General features: G+C 36.7%; 1 long non-coding RNA gene across 1 annotated transcript; it reads left to right on the top strand.

Annotated features, from left to right (window-relative positions):
* Window positions 1–17,109: 17,109 nt before the first annotated feature.
* Window positions 17,110–22,854, top strand: LOC107857267. The gene is made up of 3 exons (XR_007049689.1): window positions 17,110–17,169; window positions 17,615–17,689; window positions 22,764–22,854. It is a non-coding gene; the product is annotated as an uncharacterized LOC107857267 (long non-coding RNA).
* Window positions 22,855–23,952: the final 1,098 nt, after the last annotated feature.

The raw sequence follows: 23,952 nt of genomic DNA, 5'->3' as shown, positions 1-23,952 counted from the left end.
GCTTGCAACCCCGAAGGACCACAAGCTAACCCATGAATGATATATGTTATGAGCACTGAACAATAATACTGAAATGATTGTGGAATAATAGGCTGAAATGCCATAAGGTTCAAAACATCTACAATATTGATAATGAATAATAACATTTGAATTTGAAATACTATCTAAAAATCTAGTCTGAAAAGCCTCTAACTGAATCTGTCTGAAAGTAGAGTCGATGGGATAATCTCCCAACTAACTCAATCTACTAAAATATTGCTAAGTTAAAGTACTAAAATAAAAGCATATCCTCAACAGATGAGGACTCACTGCTAAATCTGCTACTGCTGGATGAATATGTGTAAGGGCGTCAGGAGCCTGAGCGTCCGAACCTATGATATGAAACATCATAGTGCAAGAAATAGGTATGCATCAGTACGTGGGAATGTACTGGTATGCTAAATGAGGTAAGTCTAAATGCATAGGTTTATATGCATGAACAATAACTAACTGAATGATATGCAAAAGTTGGATTAGCATACATGAAGGATCTGTAACTACTGAACATACTGTGCATACTGTAACTGAGTATACTGGAACTGAATTTGATAACTGATAATTGAATATACTGATAATCTGAGATCACTGATAATCTTAATACTGATAACTGAGTTACTGTATCTGACAGTCCTAATTCTGCAGAACTGAACTAAGTTCTATTCTGAAGACTGAGACTGAAACAAAAACTGTGGGAGTTTTCACTTAACCGACATGCCCCTGAGTAAAATAAGTGAGGTCCAACCTGTAACCCTAGTTGGAAGGGTGCCAATATCGTGCCACAGGTAAAGACACTGCTATGGTCAAGCCTATTTGATGGTGACCCTGAACAGGGAGTCAAACCTAATCTGACGAGAATGTAATTACAAAGGAAATAAAATGTAATTATATTATATTATATTTATATTAATTATAAATATAATTACACTCAAACTACACCTCTCAATGAGAATTTAAGCGATCGTTGTCAATATAAAATCCAACTAGGTTGGGGTCGAATCCCACAGGGAATATGGTGTGAACGTAAGTCATTTGCGATTTAATCAACTGATAGTTGGATGTTTCAAGAAAAAGGGTGGTTTTAGTTAACAAGTAATTGTAGGTTACTTTAGTTTAAATGTTTGTAATCAAGAGTTTATGAAAAACCAGAATTATGTTCACTAGGGGTTTTGGTACTTGACAGATGCTACTAGTGGTTCAAGATTCACACAGTAGGTAGGACAACAAGTTATCTTTAGCGAAGTTGTGCTTAAATGTCTCTTGAACTACTTAAGCATTTAATTACCTAATCCTCTCAGACTTAGGGAATTTATATTCACTTCCCAGATATTACCTTAGGTTAACCAACCTTGTTACAACGCTGATTATTAATCGGAAGTTTAGTGTTTCCAAGTCCCTGTTGATAATTCACTTCCCACTATATTTGATTTCTTTTTCAAGCAAATCAAAGCAGGTGTTATCTATCATTTGCAACCAACAGACAATAATTAAGATATCAGAATTATCAAGGAGTCCTACCACCTTTCGAATATTGAACACTCAGCACCTTATCAAGACCTACCCCTAGATCCCATAATTCAAGTTAAAGGAATTTAGCTACTCATGACGTAATAATCGAAGCAACTAGATGAATTCATGCTTTGAAAGATGAACTTACCAAAATATGAATAGAAACTAGAGATTCTCAGATTAAATCACCAAAGAAAATCTCAAAATAATGACGATAATCTCTTTAAAGTAATTATTTTCTCAATCCAAAAGAGGAGGGAGAAAAATATCAAAGTATCATGTCTCAAAACTCAAGGTTTGGAACTCTTAAGAAAATTCTAAACAAGGCTTTAAATAGTTCACCCTAATTATGAAAACAAAATAATAAAATTCAAAAATTCCTCAGATTAGGTGATGCCATTTGTGATAGCCTATCAGGAGGCTGACGACTTATCACAAATGTCGTCAGCTTTCTTTATGCTTTTGGTACTCGCTGCCTAATACTGACGACAAACGGTGATGCCTTATAAGCTCCTGGATGACCTATCACAATTATCGTCAAGGCTTTTCCTCAGCTCTCATGTTCTACCTTAGGCTGACGACAGTCTTGAGGACTTATCAGCTCATTGACGTCCTAGCACAAAATGTCATCACAGTTTTCAACTTAGGCCAATTCTCTGTCTACTGCTGCTGATGTAGCTGATAGCTTACCACAAGACTGACGATTTATCACAAATGTCATCAGCCATACTTTGCCTTATTTACTTCAAATTCCAGCTCATTTGCTTTCATTCTTGTTGGTTCTCTAGCATTTTAGCTTCTACCACAAAATCAAATATAAATCAATCAAAAACGACAAAAGTCTCTTAAGACTTTGAATTATTCCTAGTTAAAAGCCTCAAATGTGTTAGCATTAGCTCACACATCAACACCCTCAACTTAAAACAATTGCTTGTCCTCAAGCAACGCAGCACAACTAAGAGAATACAAAGCATATTTGGCAGTCAATCATCCATATCATCTCAAAACACTTTCACCATCTCCAAAGTCAGTCAATTTAAGTACAATGAAGAACACCAATGCAACACACAAAAATCAAGATATGGCATCAATTCAGCTATAACAACCATGCATAGACTAGTATTACACTACCTGAATTAGTTAGTAACTAGCAATGTAACCAGTGTGCCCTTACAGCAAACAAATCCCCCTCATCTCACATCAAGAATTATATATGTAACCATGGAGACAATCAAAACACTCACTCTCCAAATGAAGTTCCAATCAGTGTATGCCAAGTACCATAGGCTTGCCCTTATTTTCATTACCCAGATCTTCAGATAGGTCAACTAGGATCATTATAGGACTTCTCTTAGGCTTGTACTGTAGGCTAGGGGCTGATATGATAATCGATGGTATTTAAAGTGACTAAGCCTCCTTAACACTACACTAGCTTTTTGGGGGTTTCACTCATTAGCCTTTTACACTCTTCTCTTTTCTTGATCACAATTATTTAGGATGGGTGCAGTCTTTTCTCAATTACTTATTCTTTTTCATAATTTTTCTTTTTCTTTCTCTTTTTCTCTATACCCAGCTTTTTATTCTTTTCTTTCATGCTACATTTTGTCATACTCATTTTATATCATGCACCTCTATGATATCCACCCTTAACTTAGGCCATTTGCCTAAGTCAAGATGCACAGTGTCCAAGGAGGACCAGGGCCAAAATAGGTTCATTATGATCTAAATAAGAAGGTGACAGGCGTCATACAAAGAAATAGGCTAATTACACTCCAAACAGGGATCAAGGGATATGATACACATAGGGAAGGTCATTTAGGCTAAAGTGAGCTAATATTAAAATGGCTTATGATCCTTTCCTAATTCCTATCCTTCAACTTTGGTAAGACTAACCGGGCAAGTTCTGGCTTCAACATACAGAGGGAACTAAGTAACATCTCACACACACACTTGGTGCATAGGTATATCGCACTCGACTACTCATTCAGTTCGTGTAGCTGTTTAGCAATGATTATTATATTACTAGAACTAATGTCATACAAAGATGCACGATGGTCATACTTAAATGCAAATCACTTAGTTTAAAGTAGTAGACCACTTGAAGAGGTGTAGCAAAATCACAAAAATAATTCAACTACCTCAAGTACAAGTATTTCTCCTAGTTGACTACAAAATCTTACAACAACAAATTTACCCTACACCCTCAACTTAAAATCAAAGAAAATCTAAACTGAGGGTTAGAGTATACCTGGAATAGATCAATCCTGGGGGTCATGGGTTCCTGACCCTACTGCCGCATCTCTATCAGGAGCCTCTCTCTGTTTTGGTGCTGCTGGTTTATCAGTCTCTGAAGGCCTACTAGTAGAGGCACCTGCGGCTCTCGCTCGGATGGCTGCCTCCTATCTCTTATTGTCCACTAAGGACTCAATTCTCACCTTTTTCATCTCCTTCTTTTCAGACTTCTTTCTTGCCCTCTTTTCTACTTTTCTTTCTTCATCACTGCCAGGCCTCTCTCTCTTTTCTTTTCCTTTCTTCGTACCTTTGTTCTTATTTTTCTTCACTGGATCCTCCGTGAGATCAAGCACCGGGATTTATTTATCAGACTCCTCAGCTACTGGAACTAATGACACCATAAAGTGGTCCTGCTATAGCTTTCCAACCTCTGCCTATACTTTGTCTAGGTCTGATCTGAATAATACCATCTCTGGAGCTGATCTCTCTCGACTGCGCATTGAAGCAGTTTTTCAATTCATCAATCTGGCACGATAAAGCCTTGTAAGGCTCAAGTATAGCCTTAACTCTTTTGTCAACTGCAGCTGCAAATTTCTTGGCAAAGAGTTTAAGCTGAGCCTCGTACCACTTGGACTGCTTTACTACTCTCCTGGAATTCATAGGGTTGAAGGCAAATTCTGTTGTAGGCACTGTAGCTGGAGGAGTTGTCTTAGTTCTGGGCACTAATAATTCTGCCATTATTACGGATGTTGGAGGTACAACTTTAGAATTAGGCACCTCTACATTAGGTGCTGAACTAGTACCTGTAACCGGTAGATCAGTTGGAATCACTGAGCCCCTGTCAAGCATTAGCCTTGGCTGATTTTCATCATTTCGGATCGGATTATAGGTCTTCCTAGCAAAGAGTTCTTCTTCTAACCCTATAATCTTTGGCACATTTGCTGCCCTATATAACCTTGTAATTAAAAAAGGGAAGGGATATGCTGTATCATACCCCGAGATCCGAATTTTTATTTCTTCGACGATAATCTCTCCAAAATTTAATTTAAGGTTAGCCAGAAAACTTGGGACTAATATTGCTCTGTCATCCCCGAAGATATTATCACCATCTATGGGCATCAACCAGGTACGTACAATACCCCACCAAAATCTTTCCTCTGAATTCAAGGAGGCCTTGAAGATCCTTTTACTCAGATTTGTTAGCCATTCCGGTTCTCCATCGGCTATGAGTGTGGCTAACCAATTCCGCTAATTTTCCCGATGCTTCAACCGGGTATAGAAAGTAGGTGAAGTGGCCTGAGCAGTGAAGTTCAACCCATGAAGGAACCTGTTGATTTTTGCTTCAGAAACATCCACCATTACGCCCCGTATCAGAACTTTATCCAACAAAGGTTGGTCAGCTGCTTTCTCTCCTTCTGTACATATATTTTCCAAGCGAGCTTGGTATTTTGCATAGAACTCCCTAACTAGTGTAGGGAAAATGAATTTCCTCCTCGTATAGTCCATCCCAAATCATAGCCATAAAATTTTTGCTCCATCTCCGGGTACCTGCTCAACCTCTTAGTGATGATTCTCTTCTCCTCAAAGATTGGCCTCTTGACAGCTCTTCTGTTGGTTTTGTGAAGTCCATCAAAGAAGATTTTCTGAGCTTTACGAATCTGCCATCTAGTGACATCTCGGACTTCAGGATTCTTGTATTTGACCATAGTTCCCCAAATCGGAGAGTCTTCATCATCTTGTGGCTTAGCAAAAAGGGACTCAGTTGATGGTCACTCAGACTCATGCCCTTTGAAATCAGGATGATCTGAATTATGCTCTTTAGATTCAGGATGTTCAAAATCTTGTTACTCAGAGACCGTTTGCTCAGAAGTTGTATGCTCGGATGTTGTTGGCTCAGTGTTACTTTCTTCACTCTTCTCCACCTCAACTGGTGGGGGTGGTGGACTATTTTTAGGGCTTTGCTTCTTCTTTTGCTTCCTGAGCAGAGGCTCTTCCTCTTCATAATTAGACTCTTCGTTGAAGAGTCTCCAAGGTAAACTTCCCTTGGTCACTTTCTTTGTGGATTTTGAGTTCTTTCCTTTGGGTGCCATTTCAAGACCTGTAGCAAGAGAAAAACCATTAGTTGACCCTCAAGAGTATAAACACAAACACATCAATCATTGAATTCCACACCCCTTGAAAGGGTTTACTAATACTTCAGGTCCCGGGTGTCATGACATTTCTGATAAGACGCCACAGTTGTGATAGCTTATCATGAATGTCATCAACCCTAAACAGAACCCACAAAATTCTTATCGAATTCTAATGACATTTCTAACAAGCTGTCACAGTTGTGATAGCTTATCACCAATGTCGTCAGCTATAAACAGAACCCCAACTTGATTTTAAATCAAATTTTGGTCCCATTTTTTCTTAAAATCCACACGATTTTCATTTTTTTTAGCTGAACTTTTAAACCTTAAGCTTGCACAGAAAACCCTAGTTCTAATTTTTAGCCATTTTTTCAAGCTGAACTTGGTTCAAGCTTCTTGGGAACTTGAGTTTTCATAAATTTATCACTTACCACTTGAAAAGAAAGGCTAGGTTTCAACCATACCTGATGGAAGCCTTCAGTGTGGTTACACGAGCAAGAGGTAATAAAAAGAGGTTCTTGATTTTGATTGTAAACCCACACATACAAGGAAACTTTCTTGTGTTTTAGTTGGAGAGACTTTGAAAAGGGAAGAAAATAAACCAAATATGGAAAGAGAATAACTTTAAAGAAATAAAAACTAAGCGGGAAAGAGGAAAGGCCAATTTGTATGCTTGGTCAGGTCTATTTAATTTAGCCCACAATTTCAGTTAATGTTGGGATTTTTGTGATGATATTTCTGATAAGCCATCATAATTTTGATAGCTTATCACAAATGTCGTCAACCTTAACAGAAATTGCCTCAGAGCTGTTATTTATGATGACAAACCTGATGACTTATCACAATTGTGACAGCCCATCAAAAATGTTGTCACGAGCACTTGGATGGATATATCTATTCCACCTTCTTTGAACTAGACCCTAACTACAAAAAAAATTATTTGCTGGAATATAAAAATTTTGGGTTTCCTCCTAATAGTGCCTATTTTTCTATCGCGGCACAACTTGGTTATCTTGACTACTCAAATTTCGCCAAGACAACCTGTTGATACCCCTTTACCATCTTCATAAAATACGTCCACGATTGAAAAAACACCCATTTTCTTTGTTGGTGTCATGGATGAGTGTATTTTGAATCTTGCTTCCTTGTCATTGAACCTGAACTTCAGCTCATTCAGTTCCATATCCACTATCATTCTCCCAGTTGCAAGGAATGGTCAACCCAAAATGATGGGCACTTCAAAGTCCACCTCACAATCCAGGACTAAAAAATCAACAGGTAGAATGAAGTCGGCCACCTTTACCAATACATCATGTAATATACCAACTAACCACTTTATAGACCTATCTTCCATCACCAATCGCAAGTTCGTCGGGGTAGGATCCCCCAAACCCAATTTTTTTACACAGCGAGTGGCATTAGGTTTATACTGGCTCCCAAATCACATAGTGCTTTTGTGAAATTCAGGGACCTAATAGTACACGAGATGGTAAACTCTCTCGGATCTGCCTTTTTCTGTACTAAAGACCTTATAGAGATAGCGCCATAATGAAAGAGATTATCCTCCAGCTCATGGTTAACCTTTCGTTTCTTAGTCATAAGGTCTTTCATGAACTTCACGTATCCTGGCATTTGCTCAATTACCTCAACCAAAGGCATATTTATTGTTAATTGCTTGAGCATTACCATGAATTTTCTGAATTTTGCATCATCAACCTTTTTTTCCAACCCCTAAGGAAATGAAGGTGGTGGTCTTGGGATAGTTTTCAACACTAACTTCTTCACCTTCTCTTTGTCTTTATCCAGAGCATCATTAGAATTATCCAGCTTCTCAAACTCCACTAGACCACTTTCTTCTGGTTCAACATCAACTACCTCATCAACTACAGGTTTGCCCATAGAAGGTCCAGGTAATATCTTACCACTTCTAGTGGTATTGTAAATGCATGATCCATTATTCAATGGATTTTGGACCGTATCACTTGGTAACGTTTCGCTCTTCCTCTGGTTGAATGCTGTGGAGAGTTGGCTCATCTGCTGCTCCAACTATTTGATTGCGGTAGAGTGTGAGTGCTCCAACTAACTGATGGATGTCAGATCGGTCTTCATGGTGGTCACACCAGATTTGGTAGCTTCCACTCCCTTCAACAACTTAGCCATCATGTCCTCCATGGACATATTTTTAGAACTTGTTGAAGCAGCCTCACGATTTCCAGGAGGAACATATAGCCTGCTCCTTTCATTGTTATTCCTCCAATTTCGTTGCTCCCTATCTTTATAACCAGGCTAATCATAGTAAGTCCAATCTTGATTCCCTTGGCTATTACCTCATAAACCCTCTGATTATTAATATAGTTAGCCTCTTCTTCTGTATCAGCCTCACTTTTATCCTGAGATCCCACAACTTTTACCTTTTCAATCTTGCCTGATAGCAAGTGCTTGGTTAGTAAGTCCATCTGTGTTTTAAGATGATCTATGTCTTGGTCACACTCCTCTTCTCTTTTGCGTTGTTCTATAGTAATACCTATAAAAGTAGTGGGGCTTGCCACCACAGAGTCTTTGGTATGCCATGCCTGACTCTGTTTGGTCATTCTGTCCAGCATCTCTGAAGCCTCTGGGAATGTAAGGTCAACAAATGAACCACCACCAGCATTGTCTACAATTGGATTTGTAACAAAGTTAAGAGCCCTTACAAAGTCTTCATCAAATATATGTCTATCATGTTATGGTTAAGACACTATGTCAGCTTCTTCTTGAATCTTTCCCAGGTTTCATGCAAGGCATCAGTTGGGAGCTGCCTAAAGTTGCTGATCTTGTCCCTCAACTGTACCCTCCTGGAAGATGAAAAGAAATTTTCTAGGAAAGCTCCTTTCAACTGCCTCCAGTTAGTTATAGAAACGGGTGTCAGCTCATTTAGCCACAATGTTGCCTCTCCAGACAGAGACAACGAAAACAATCCCAACCGAATAGCATTCTGGCCCACTCCTGGGTTATCAAAAGATTTGCAGATGGTGACAAAATTCACCAGATGCAAGTTTGGGTCATCCCCAGGAAGGCCACCAAACAACCCCTTCAGATTTAGAAGTTGAATTATAGTACTCGTAAATTTTTCCCCAAGTGCCAACGGTGGAGGAATAATTGCACCCATTTCACCTGCTCTGTCCATTCCATCATCATCATCATTGAGATCATACTGGACTGGCTGGTACTCTTTCCTTTCTTGGAATGGACGCTTCCTGTTAACATTATGCCATACTGGTGCAGCTATTTGCTATACACACCTTGGGTTACCAGGATTCAGCAACTCCTTATCTCTCAAATCTTTTTCCTTGGGATTTAGATTTCATGCTTGTTGCCTAACATTTTGCACATTCACCTGAGCTCTAGCTAAGGCTGCCAATCTATCAACCTCTTGTTGTTCTGCCATTCTTCCAATTCGTTGTGGTTCCAGATTAGGTGGTAATAATGGTTCTCCAGAACTTCTAGTTCTTGGCATATACTATAAAGATCTTGTAAATAAACAAAAACAACAAATAAACATAAAACTAGGAAACTTGACTAACAGTCAATTAGCGCAAACAAATTTCAGTTTTCAACTGTATTCCCCGGCAACGGCGCCATTTTTGATAACGCTCAAACTACATCTCTCAACGAGAATGTAAGCAATCATTTTTAATATAAACCCCAACTATGTTGGGTTCAAATCCTACAAGAAAAATGGTGTGAACGTAAGTCGTTTGCGATTTAATCAACTGATAGTTAGATGTTTCCAGAAAAAGGGGGGTTTTCGTTAACAAGTAATTGTTGGTTACTTTAGTTTAAATGTTTGTAATCAAGAGTTTATGAAAAAATAGAATTATGTTCACTAGGGGTTTTGGTAATCGATAGATGCTACTAGTGGTCCAAGATTCACACGGTAGGTAGGACAACAAGTTATTTTTAGTGAAGTTATGCTTAAATGTATCTCGACCTACTTAAGCATTTAATTACCTAATCCTCTCAGACTTAAGGAATTTATATTCACTGCCTAGATTTTACCTGAGGTTAACCAACCTTTTTACAACATTGATTATTAAATGGAAGTTTAGTGTTTCCAAGTCCCTGTTGATAATTCACTTCCCACTATATTTGATTTCTTTCTCAATCAAATCAAAGCAGGTGTTATCTATCATTTGCAACCAATAGACAATAATTAAAACATCAGAATTATCAAAAAGTCCTACCATCTTTCGAATTTTTAACACTCAGCACCTTATCAAGACCTACCCCTAGATCCTATAATTCAGGTTAAAGAAATTTAGTTGCTCATGACGTAATAATCGAAGCAACTAGATGAATTTATGCTTTGAAAGATGAACTTACCAAAAGATGAATAGAAAATAGAGATTCTCAGATTAAATCACCAAACAAAATCCCAAAATAATGATCATAGTCTCTTTAAGTAATTACTTTCTAAAGCCAAAAGAAGGAGAAAAATATCAAAGTATCGTGTCTCAAAACTCAAGGTTCAGAAATCTTAAGAAAACCCTAAACAAGGATTTAAATAGTTGACCCTAATTATGGAAACAAAATAATAAAATTCAAAAATTCCTCGAATTAGGTGACGCCATTTGTGATAGCCTATCAAGAGGCTGACGACTTATCCCAAATGTCGTTAGCTTCCTTTATGCTTTTGGCACTCACTGCCTAATATTGACAACAAATGATGATGCCCTATCAGCTCCTTGATGACCTATCACAAATGTCGTCAAGGATTTTCCTTAGCTCTCATGTTCTGCCTTAGGCTGATAGCAATCTTGAAGACTTATTAGATCCTTGATGTCCTATCACAAAATGTCATCACAACTTTCAACTTAGGGAAATTCTCTGTCCACTGTTGACAGTGAAGTTGATAGCTTATCATAGGGCTGACAACTTATCACAAATGTCGTTAGCCATACTTCGCCTTTATTTACTTCAGATTTCAGCTTATTTGCTTCCATTCTTGTTGGTTCTCTAGCATCTTAGCTTCTACTGCAAAATCAAACATAAAGCAATCAAAAACGATAAAATTTACTTAAGAAATTGTAATTTTTCTTAGTTAAAAGCCTCAAATGTGTTCGCATTAGATCACACATCAACCCTTGGGAGGTAGCCAAGCCTTAATCTGATGGGTGACTCCTCACATCCTACGCTAGCTACGTAGTTCTACATATCCGATTGCTACTAATGACTCTGCCTGCTTGATGGGAGAAGTCGTCACCTCTACACTCACTTGGTGATAGTTCCTACTCCTAATTGAAAGACACTGAACTGAGTATACTGAATTGGACTGGATGATACTGAGATTACTGAGTTTTCCTAAGTTTTGTAAATAACTGAATTCTACTGAGTTCTGTAACTGACTTAGAGTACTACTGATCGTAACATGACTGATATTATTCTGTCACTAACATTGGCTCTAGGTAAACAGCTAAATTATCGGGTATTAAATATCCTCAGCACTCGATAGTGTGAAAAGTAAAGTAAAGCATTATCTTGAATAACATAACAATGTTCACTTGGGCATAATTCATTCATAGAGACATTTCACCAAACACTTATAATGCATTAACTTGTACATGGATGCGGAATACATGTTAGAATGCAATAATGGCATTACTTCATTCTCATAGATAATTCATCAAACACATAAGAATCATACTTGGTTCATTAAATCATAAACACTTAGGGTTAACATGGTTACAACAATCAACTTGCAAATTGAAGGGTTTATCATGAATATCATGTAATTCAACACATACTAGAATCAATTCTTGGAACTTATGATCTAAATCATGGATTAAAACTCAAACAACATTATGATCATAAATTCAATCTAATTCAAACATGGAAATCGTAAATCATAAATCTTGTATTTTGAAAAAGAATTCTTGGGCTCCATGGAAGGTAAGGATCCATGGATGAACATCTAACATACCTCAATTTGATGAGTTCTTGGAGAGATTATTGGGATTGACCTTGATTCTTGAGAGCTAGGGTTTGTTTTCTTGAGAGAGAAATACCTTTTAATTTTAGAGAAAAGTGAATAATGAAGGATTTTACACGTTTTTAGGGCTTTAATCCACATTTGGGTGGAATAAAATTATGGGAAAAGACTGTTTTAACCCTGGGTGCAACTTTAATTTTTCATGAAATTTTCTTGATCTGGACCCCTAGCGCGATGCAGTACTATCACTTCGTGTCACTGGAAAATGACAACTGAGAAATTCCATGGTGGCACGACGCGGTGGTATCGCAATACCACTTTGTTTATGAACTGGAAGTGCACCGTGACGCGGTGGAATCGCGTTGGTACACTGGAAATTGTCAATTGCAAACTGAGTCTATAGCGATGCGCCAATATCATAGAGTAACACTGGAAATTGATAATTGCTATTTTGACAAACTTTGCAACGCGCTACTGGCCTGAATGACGATGTTTAACAACTAAAACTTAAAATCGCCATAACTTCTTACCCGGTTGTCTGATTTAGGCAAATTTTATATCTTTGGAAAGCTAATTGAATTTACTACACAATGGTAGGCTCTAATCTGAATTTACTACACAATGAGAAAGGTTCTATTAAGATCTCTAGTCTAACTTTAAAGTTCACTGCTATGTAAGGAGCTACAAAATATAAAGAAGCTCCTGGATCTAATAAGGCATAAATATGTAAATGAATGATCTTTAACATACCAGTAACCATATTAGGAGAACATTCCTAATCTTGTCTAGACTAAAGTGCATAAAGCCTGTTTGGGCATTGCCCACTGGTGGCACTGGAAGTGGCACCCTGCTGATTCAGGCGATCGGATTATGCTGGGGGACGATTGTCCTGAACCTGTGAACCTGACTGAGGACAATCTCTGATTCTATGACCTGGCTTGCCATACCCAAAACATATATCACTGCCAGCTCTGCAGACACCCTAATGGTTTCTACCACATTTCTAGTAAAGGGAATTTGTTCGAGCACTGCTGACACTACCCTGTGACCTAGAGTCGGTGCCCTATCTTTATTACCATTTATGAACTTAGGTGCTGGAGCACTGGCTGAGGATGGAGCTAGAACTGAAGATTTTAGACAAAACTGAGAATGGTTATTGCCCTCTAACTTAGGCTGAGTGAAATTGAAGCTACCTGTTCTAGCTATATTTTTTCCCTCTCTCTCTCTCTCTTATTATTATTAGCCTCTTCTATCTGTTGATCATGGATCATTATCCTGGATATGTCCATCTTCATAATTAACATTGCACTCCGGCACTCCTTGAACACACTCTCTAACACCCCAGATATGAACTTGCTCATTCTAGACCTATTGTCTACTACTACATGGGGAGCATACCTGGCTAACTGAGTAAACTTAAGGGAATACTCTTTCACACTCATGTTGCCTTGTCTGAGATTGATAAACTCTAACACCTTGGCTTCCCTCAACTCTAAGGGAAATAATCTATCTATAAAAGTAGTAGCAAACTCTTCCCACTCTATGGGCTCTGCATTTGTGCCCCTGTCTACCTTTCACTCCTTAAACCATGTATGAGATACATCTTGAAGCTGACAGGCAGCTAACTCAGCACTCTCACTAGAAGTCTATCTGTGACTTTCTGCACCTGATCGAGGAACTCCTGTGGATCTTCTTCAGACTTAGAACTCAAAAATAATGAATGGTCCATTTGAGTAAAGTCTCAAATATTGGATACAGTAGTATTGGCCACTGGGTGAGCCTGAACAACATTTGGTCATTTATTTTGAGCTTTTACAAAATGGGCTAGAGTGGTGAACACAGCTCTGAATTATGTATGAAAGACGTGCTCATCCAGGGAATCTGCCTGAACAGGCAAAGGTGCTGGCTGATTTTTATTCCTTCTTCTATTAGCTTTTTGGGAGGCATATTTTGTAAACAAAAGAAAGAGATAGATTAGACTGGGAGTATAACTTGAGCTCGTGCTCATGCGCACGACATGAACACTGAAAGAAGGGAAACTTTACTAAAAATATCTTGTAGCCTCTTGCCCATAAGTGTGGCGTGCTTCACACCCATGCACAAGACTCTACTTGACGTGACTTTCAAACTCCTTGGGACTCTGTTGAACCTTAGGCTCTAATACCAAGTTTGTAATGCCCCGAGTCTGCACCCCGGATGCTACACGATGTTTATGACCCCGAAGGACCATAAGCTAACCCATGACTGGTACCTGCTCAGACCACTGAATAATAATACTAAAATAATGCAGAAGTTAGGCTAAAATACCATAAGGTTCATAAACTAAATACTGGTAAATATAGCAACTGATAATAACATCTGAAAACTTAATATTGTCTAAACTAGTCTAGTCTAAAAGCCTCTAACTGAACTATCTAAATGTGTAGTTGATGGGACAATCCCCCCAACTAAATTCAACTAATAAACACTGAATCTACTATAATACTGAAATAAAAGATTATCCTCGATAGATGAGGACTCACTACTGAATCGGCTATTGCTGACTGAATCTAGCTAAGCGCGATCAGGAACCTTAGCATCCGAATCTATAATATAAGACATCATAAAGCAAGAAACGAGTATACAATCAGTACGTGGAATGTACTGGTATGCTAGATGAGGTAAGTCTAAAATGCATGGGTTCATATGCATGAACAATAATTGACTGAGTGATATTTATATAACTGAATGAGAGTACATGGATAATTGAAGCTGTTGTAAACACTGAGTATGTAATACTGTGCATATGCATATATACTATATATGAGATTTATACTGAAACTGAGTACTGAGTTCTGATAACTGAATAACTGATATCTCATATTACTAATAACTGATCGACTATTACTGATAGTCTAATTCTATAGAACTGAATTGAGTTCTATACTAAAAACTAAAAATAAAACTAAGGGAGGTAATTATCTAAACAACATGCTCCTCTCTAAATTGATTGGGGTCTAACCTGTAACCCTAGTTAGAAGGGTGTCAGTACCATGTCACGGGTACAGACACTTGCTATGTGGATCCACTGAAATGTCATCCTGAAAGACTAAGGTTCTCCCTCTACTAGCAGGTTCCTTAATGAGAATGGTACTACCCCCAATTGGCAGGTAAACACCTTATCAACCCTCAACTGGCAGGTTGATATCTCAACCTACGCTGGCTACGTAGTTCAAGAACACAATGACTGCTACAAAGGGTCACGCCCTCTATTGACAGGTGAGCCCCCATCCTTGGGTTCACTCGGTGTTGAATCCTACTCCCAACTAAATGATGCCTATTATTAAACTGAACTGAACTGGACTGAGTTTCACTGAGTTCTGTAACTGACTGAGTACTACTGTTTGTGACATTACTGAGACTATTATGTAGCTACTGTGATCTAGGTAAACAGCTAGATTTTTCAGGTGTTGAAGACCCCAGGACTCGATATCATTAATAGTAAAACATGTCACAATCTTAAAAGTATACTAGCTAGTCACTTAGTCATAACTAATTCATTGAGACATTTTGGCAAACACTTACAAGGCATGAACTTGTACATGAATGGGAACACGTGCTAACATGTCATGATTGCACTATTCAATTCATAGATGTATTTTAACAAACACTTGGGGAGCATGATTATTTCATATAATAATAAACATATATAAATACCAAGGCTACTAAATTCAACTTGTAAATTCAAGGATTGAACATGAAAATCATATAATTCATCACCCATGCTATCTTAATTTCATAAAACTTGTAATTAATCATGGATTGAAGACCATATAATAATACACACATGAACACAATTCAACTCAAATATGTAATTAATGGAATTTCAATCTTGTATTTTGAAAAAAAAGATTCATGGGCTCCATGGATGGTAAGAACCCATGGATGAACATCTAACATACCTGGGAGGATGATTTCTTGAAGTTTCTTGGTGAGATTCTTGAGGATTTGCTCTTGATTCTTGAAGGATAGGGTTTTGCTAATTGAGAGAATGATCTTTAATTTGGGGAAAAATTGAGTAAATAATGACTTAACTAGGTTATTAGGGGTTAATAAACGTATTTAGACTGATTAGATCCATGGAAAAAGACTAAATTACCCCTTTAAGGATTTAAATTTTCATCACTGACAGTCTCGATTTTGGCCTTCACCATGACGTAGTGACATCGGGGTGAGCTACTAAAGTCGGATGGAACTGTTAAAAAATGGACCACTGTAAAATTGACTTATGGCGCGACGCGCCGTTATCGCGGAGCCTGACTGGAAAGTGATAATTCTTAAAATGGGCATTGGCGCGATGCGGGCCGATCACGGTACCCCATTGGAAAATGCCAATTGAAAACTGGCACTTCACTATGATGCGATGGAATCATGGTGCCTCACTGAAAACTAACGAATGCCATTTTGACTCTCACCATAATGCGGTGCTTCTCACTTTGGCATCTTGTTTTACAAAAAAGACCATACGGATATCGAATTTGGGCAAATTTTATATTGTTGGAAAGCTGATTGAATTTCCTACACTTTGGTAAGTCTTAAACTGAAAAATTCTAAGTGTATTGAAATTTTTATATAGAAATTCTCGTGTACAAAGAGCTAAACTGAGATAGGGAAATACGAGGTATAATAATTTTAATAATTTTGTTTCACTTTTACAACCCCATTATTGTAATTTGTTATTAGTTCTTTACCACCCATATCAACAACTGAAAGAGATTCAACATTACCAACTACAGCTAGTGCAAGTCTAGATGACTCAACAATATCATGGCACTCAATTTCCATATCATCCATGTCGAAAGTATCACTATCAATTACAATATCAGTTGTTGTAATACATAGTGGATACATCTGAATCCAGGTGCATATTTTAAAATCTCAACAAAAAGTGTCACAGTCATATCATTATGAATCTGTAACAACCCTCTCAGTTGTTTGTGAAATTTTCTCACCCTCTCTATTTTAGCGCTCTCCATAGTTTGTATACGCTAATTTATGATTCATGGGAATGAGTAGTACTGATTCTTGAGGTATTTCGAAGTGAGTTAAGTCATTAGTTGGGTATATTTTAGATAATTAATTTTATTAGTGATTTAATGAACCAAAATTTTAAGTTATTTTCTTATGTGGCCAATACAAGAATTAATTTAATTGGATAGGGTTTACTATATATATTAACAGTAGAGTCAGACAGTTACAAAGAGAGGAACACGATAACTCTAGTGGAGGAGTGCCGACTGCGGCTTCAAGTGAGTAAGTAATTGCATTATTTAATAATCTTTCTATAACCTAATGGTACAAGGATGATTGGTTATGGATGAATAGGATTGTCCCTATTAGTTTTATGAGAACATGAGTGGGCTGTAACAAATTGTGGAAAAAGTAAGTAGATTTATTAATTAACAATAATGTATAGGAATCTATGGGCGGTAAGGTTGCAGGTTATAAGTTAGGCAAGACCTTTATTGAAATTTTATTTGAGTAGTGTTTAGCCTTACACAGTAGTACGTGCATTAGTACGTAGCCTGTAGACAAGGAAATTATGGTTACAACAATGTAAGCCTTATAATGTTAGTTATTTTGTCAATCTAGTTAGGCGTATTACTGGAAAAAGAAAAATTATGCTTAACAAAAGTAATAATGAATTAATTATTAGATTTTAATGATGGATGAAGTTTAGTGTTATGTATTTGAACAGATTTTAATCATTTGGAAGCTTTATGGAAGGGCAAGACCTTGGCAAGTTAGCTTGTGTTTGGATTCTTCAATTATGGTAGGTTACGGTCTAATTGGAGTTTAGATTCGACTTAATTGTGTGTATGCTTCTAAATTGGACACTTGTTGATTGGTATTCGAACATGCTTGAAATTGTTGATGTTTGGATTGTTGATGCGTGTATAAATGATTATTGAAAATTTACTTGATGGACTTGCCTTATGACTTTAAGTGTACTTGTAAACTTGGTACATTGTATTGTATGTTGTGAGGCTGTGTAAATTTGATATTGATAATACTTGTATATGTTGGATCAGGTACCACGCTGGTACAAATATGTATATGTTGGATCGGGTACCACGCCAGTACGGATATGTATATGTTGGATCGGGTACCACATCGGTACGGATATATATATATTGGATCGAGTACCACGACGGTACGGATATGTATATGTTGGATTAAGTACCACACCGGTACGGATATGTATATGTTGGATCGGGTACCATGCCGGTATGAATATGTATATGTTAGATCGGGTACCCCTCTAGTACAGATATGTATATGTTGGATCAAGTACCACGCCGGTACGGATATGTTTATGTTGGATTGGGTACCACACCGGTACGGTACATGAACATATATTATTCCCTGTAGGTCATGACTATTTGGCAAAAATAAGTCCCATAGCATATGTGTACATATTTTTGTTGAGTCTGTTGATGTTTACAGGATGGTTGATACTCTTGATGGTTATGTGGCTTGTCTGTGAGCAATATTTGATCTTTAATTGTTGTATTATTGATTTATTTAGTATTTTCGGTGTGATAATGCATGTCTACTTGTTATTTGATTTATGTTGTGTATATGTTATTAAATTGAGTTAGCGTATGATACCTACCAGTACATAGTGGTTTGTACTGATACTACCATGTACTCTTCTTTTGTTGAGTCCAAAAATTATTCTAGAGGCTCAGACATGACCTCACCTCTAAAGTTTGATTGCAGATCTTGATCCAAGGGTGAGCACTTCAGCTCCAAGCTGCCATGGTTCATCTTATTTGTTCTTGTCCATCTTCAGACAATAAAACATTCTTTATTTACTTTATTTTTGGATATCTTTTTAGGCATGACCTTTGTTAGTAGTTCTTGTACGATGAATTTTAGGTCTTGGGGATTTTAGTAAGTGGTTTGTTTGACTTTCACATTAATAACGATTAACTCTAGATTATTGTTATTAAGTTGGTCTTATGATAATATCATTTTAATATTGACTAAGTGATTGGATAATGGTTGGGTTTATATGGCTATCCCACAAAAATATTAGTGTGGGTGCCACTCATGGTCATTTGGGGTGTGACAGAGTTAGTATCAGAGCCTTAGGTTCGTCAATCTCATCGTGCAGGAACCTGTCTAGTAGAGTCTTGCGGAACGGTACGGAGATGTCTGTACTTTTCTTTGAGAGGCTATAAGACACTAGGAAAATTTGAATTCTTCTTTCTTATGTGTTATTACTTGAATTCAATTGGTATCTAGCATTTTCAATTGGTATCTATTAATAAGAGTAATGTCAAGTAGAGTTTCGTAGGTTGGTGTGTAGGGCCCCACGCACAATCTTTGTAAAGCTATGAGGCATGTTGAAGTTATTTTCCTTTCTTTCTCTCCATCGTGCCATTCTAATCTTGGACTACTAGATTGGATCCAATTGGTATCTAGACAATTCCAATAGGTATCTTAATAATTTTGAATAAAAATCTAGGAGATTTCATTTGGTATCTGTTAATAAGTTCTAAAAGTTATTGTTAATAGGTAAAGACTTGTGAAAGTTGTTAACTTATTGATTGCTTGTGTTTGATATTTGGCTAAACTTATGTTGCTAGATTTTTGTCATTGTTGTGAACTATTTTTGTTAAGTGATGAAAATTGACTAATTTGTTTTTGTTGATAAATATGATGAGATTATTTGATTTTCTGTTATTGTGAAACTAGAAATTCTGTGGTGCTTACCTATTTTTGGTACTATTATACTGATGAGATTGATGGTATGAGAATTGAGATGATCATATGAGAATATGATGTCAAGAAAAAATGGTGAGAAAGTGACATGAATAAAAGACTAAGGTGATATGTGTTTTCCGTAATGAGATGTTCTTGTTAATGATGATGTGGATGGATCCTTATGTAGTTTGATTATTTGATATTATTTGGGGATCCTTGTGTGGTTCGGTCATTGAGATCGTATTTAAAATTTTTGTGTATTTTTATTATTTAAATTATAGTGGGTTCCTTGTGAGGAATAGCTAAGTGACATTATCTTTGAGTTCCTTGTGTGAATGAATTCTTAATGCTTGGCAAAATAATGAGTTTTAAATAAAAGTGACAAAAACTAGTAGAGGTTGTTGATACCTATAGAATTTGATTGATGACTTGTCTAGAATGTGATATTGGTGATGAGACTGTCAATGACCTATAATCGATTTATTTTGTTTGGCCTTACTTATGTACTAGTGGTGTGGGGACCACTCTTGAGGTGATTAAGAGTTAAGTAAAGCCCGTAATAAAAATATTGTTACGTAGAAATAAGAATGACTATGTATATCTTAAATTGGTGTTAGTGATATAAGAGAGATTTGGCTTGACCATGAAATGTTTGTCGTTGAAAAATATTGAGTTAGTGATTATCAGGACATAAGTTGTAGCTGTGGATTTATGCATTAGGAAAAATTTTGAGAAGACAAATTATTATTAACTTAACCTTGTGGCTGAATTATATATTTGCATGTCCCACAAAGTTGGCTGATATATGACACTGTTAGAGGATAGTAATTTCCATGATAGTGGAAATGCAAAATCAAATGGCTTAGTTACATTCATAAATTAATTAAGGATGATCCTGAATGGGAGAATAAAAGAATTATTAAATGGTATAATTGATCTTTCCTTGAGTAATACTTGGTGGATATTTCTTGTTGAGAGGTTAAGGTATGATGATTAGATAGATATTAACAATGTTGTGAAGGATGATATGGTATAGGCTCTAATTCTGTGGGACCCCTAAAATGGCATGTTTATACCCCTTCTGAATCCTATTGCTTTTTCTCTCTAGTTTAGATTAGTTGTAGCGTGGTTATAATGTAAACCTAGTTTGGGATGTGGTTTTAGTATTTGAAGCATGATTTGTATCTTTAGCCTTATTGGGCTATGTGGTAGTCTCAAAACCGTAAGTTGGGTAGAGTTGACTTGAGTACCTTGTTTCTAGTCAAAGTTGCTATCTTAGGCTTGAATATGACTTACTTGACATCTAGAAGATGAACTAGATACCTTAACCTAGTCTGGGGCATAGTGTGCCTAATTATGGAAATTGAGAATTAGAAGTGGGATCGTCCGGTCCACTTAGGCCTAAACTTTTGTTAAGTCTTGTGGACTTAGTTGTGGATGTTAGACATAGATGAGGCTAGTAAACCTTCGAATAAGGTTACTTCATAACTTGGTAACTTATATTGATGTTCCCGAATTATGGGTTTTGAGTTATGGTTATGATACTATCTATGGAAGTGATATTGGGCATTTAGAGATGATATTTCTCCTAGATACGTTATGTGGCCTATAGAGATGCTATTTTCTTTTAGACTTGATGATTGGCCCATAGAGATGTTATTTCCTCTTAGATATGGAAATTGTCCTAGAGAGGTGATATTCCTCGTAGTCATGATGTATGACCTATCGATATAAGATATTCTATAGACGATTATATGTCTATCTATATTATGCCTCCAATGTGTGAGATACCTCTTATATGTGAGACAATTAAAGATATGCTACGAATTATAAATATGATTATCGATATAAGTTTCGGATATATATATATGGGCGTAAGGCCTTGATTATGATGTTGTGACTATTTCAGATAAATTAATGGGCCAAGGACTGTGTTATATAATGATTGAATATTCAGAGGAGTGTTTATCAGTGTAAAGGATACAATAATGGTTTATGAATACATATAGGTTTGTATACACATCTCTCTGATATAGGACGGAGGAAGATGCGGTATGTTCGTTACGACTTTATTGATTGGGTACTGGTGATGGCTAGGAATCTAATATATTAGTTAATGAATCTTGCTTAGTTAAAACATGGTAGCTAGCGATGGTTAATTCGTGACTTATGGTAAGGTCGTGTCTAGCATAGGTGAAGATTAGTTGGTATTGATGACTAAATTTGTGATGTCGATTAGTCAATAAACGAGGAGTTGTGTGTTAATAAGGCTAGATAAGAAGAAATATTGGTAATAAGAGGTGACTAGTTAATAACTTTGAATAGTTGCTAAATGGTGAACTAATGAATAGTTAAGCAAGGATTAGTTGTGAATGATGGTTAGATAATGAATGGTGTCAGTTAATAAAAGATGGTTAGGGGACAAGTAGTAATGTATTTTCTAGTAATGATTAATAGATATACGATGATTAGTTGATAATAATGAATAGTGGATAAATGGTGGTTTTGGTCTAGTGATGAACCTTGACTAGGTGTTAGATGTTGGCTATTAAATAAATAGTGGTTAGCTGTTATCCCGTGAATAAGGATTAAGTATTATGTGAAGGATAATGTTTAGGCTAACAACTAGAGGTTATGTGATGACTAGCGAACTAGTGATTCTATTATAATAAGTGTTGGTTAGCTAATAATGAGTAGTTGGAAAGTATTGACTAGATAGATATTCTATGATAATATGACTATTTTTTATGAGTATTTTAGTGTATGCTATTTGGTAATAACTATTGTGATGGTATTGAGACTCGGCAAGGCCGGAGGATACTATTGATGATATGTTGATATCCGACAAAGCCAAAGGTTGATTACGATGATGATGTCATGATAATGAAAGTTATAATGAGTTGTGATATTGATTATGTGCTTGTGTTCATTCCTGCATGCGCATCGCCTATCACCAGTATGCGCCTATATCTATCAGCTGGTATAGAATAGTTGCATATATATGGGTGAAGAATATGTCTTGTGTTATTGTATACTGATTGAACCTTTCAAGTCTGGGCCGTTGGGGGTACGCATAGGCTTAGCGGTATTTGGTTGTTTGTAAGTGGAGGACTAAGGAGATTGTGTCTGTGAAGGTCGAGTGGAAGAATCGTCCTATTGAAGAGGCCACTTGGGAGACCGAAGCAGACATGCGTAGCAAGTATCCACATCTTTTTGATGATTCAGGTAATTCTTTAGTTTCCTTTCGCGTCGCTTGTTTGCCACTCGGGGACAAACGGTTGTTTAATTGGTATCTGATGTGATGACCCTCCCGTTTGTTTGTGAAATTTTCTCATCCTCTCTATTTTAACACTCTCTATAGTTTGTATACGTGAATTTATGATTCATGGGGATGATTAGTACTGATTCTTGAGGTGTTTCGAAGTGAATGAAGTCATTTGTTGGATATATTTTAGTTAATTAATTTTATTAGTGACTTAATGGGCCAAAGTTTTAAGTTATTTTCTTATATGGCCAATACAAGAATTAATTTAATTGGGTAGGGTTCACCATATATATTAACAGTAGAGTCCGACAGTTACAAAGAGAGGAACACAATAACACTAGTGGAGGAGTGCCGACTGCGGCTTCAAGTGAGTAAGTAATTGCATTAGTTAATGATTTTTCTATAACCTAATGGTACAAGGATGATTGGTTATGGATGAATAGGATTTTCCCTATTAGTTTTATGAGAACGTGAGTAGGCTGCAACAAATTGTGGAAAAAGTAAGTAGATTTATTAATTAACAATAATGTATAGGAATCTATGGGCGGTAAGGTTGCAGGTTATAAGTTAGGCAAGACCTTTATTGAAATTTTATTTGAGTAGTGTTTAGCCTTACATAGTGAAGTAGTACATGCATTAGTACGTAGCCTGTAGACAAGGAAATTATGGTTACAACAACGTAAGCCTTATAATGTTAGTTATTTTGTCAATCTAGTTAGGTGTATTACTGGAAAAAGAAAAATTATGCTTAACAAAAGTAATAATGAATTAATTATTAGATTTTAATGAAGGATGGGTAAAGTTTAGTGTTATGTATTTGAACAGATTTTAATCACTTGAAAGCTTTGCGGAAGGGAAAGACCTTGGCAAGTTAGCTTGTATTTGGATTCTTCGATTGAGGTAGGTTACAGTTTAATTGGAGTTTAAACTGACTTAATTGTGTATATGCTCCTAAATTGTATAATTGTTGATTGGGATTCGGACATGCTTGAAATTGTTGGTGTTTGGATTGTTGATGCGTGAATAAATGATTATTGAAAATTTACTTGATGGAATTG

Source organism: Capsicum annuum, chromosome 1 (assembly GCF_002878395.1).
Source record: "Capsicum annuum cultivar UCD-10X-F1 chromosome 1, UCD10Xv1.1, whole genome shotgun sequence".
Classification (NCBI taxonomy): Eukaryota; Viridiplantae; Streptophyta; class Magnoliopsida; order Solanales; family Solanaceae; genus Capsicum; species Capsicum annuum.
This window is presented reverse-complemented; position numbering and strand designations above follow the sequence as displayed.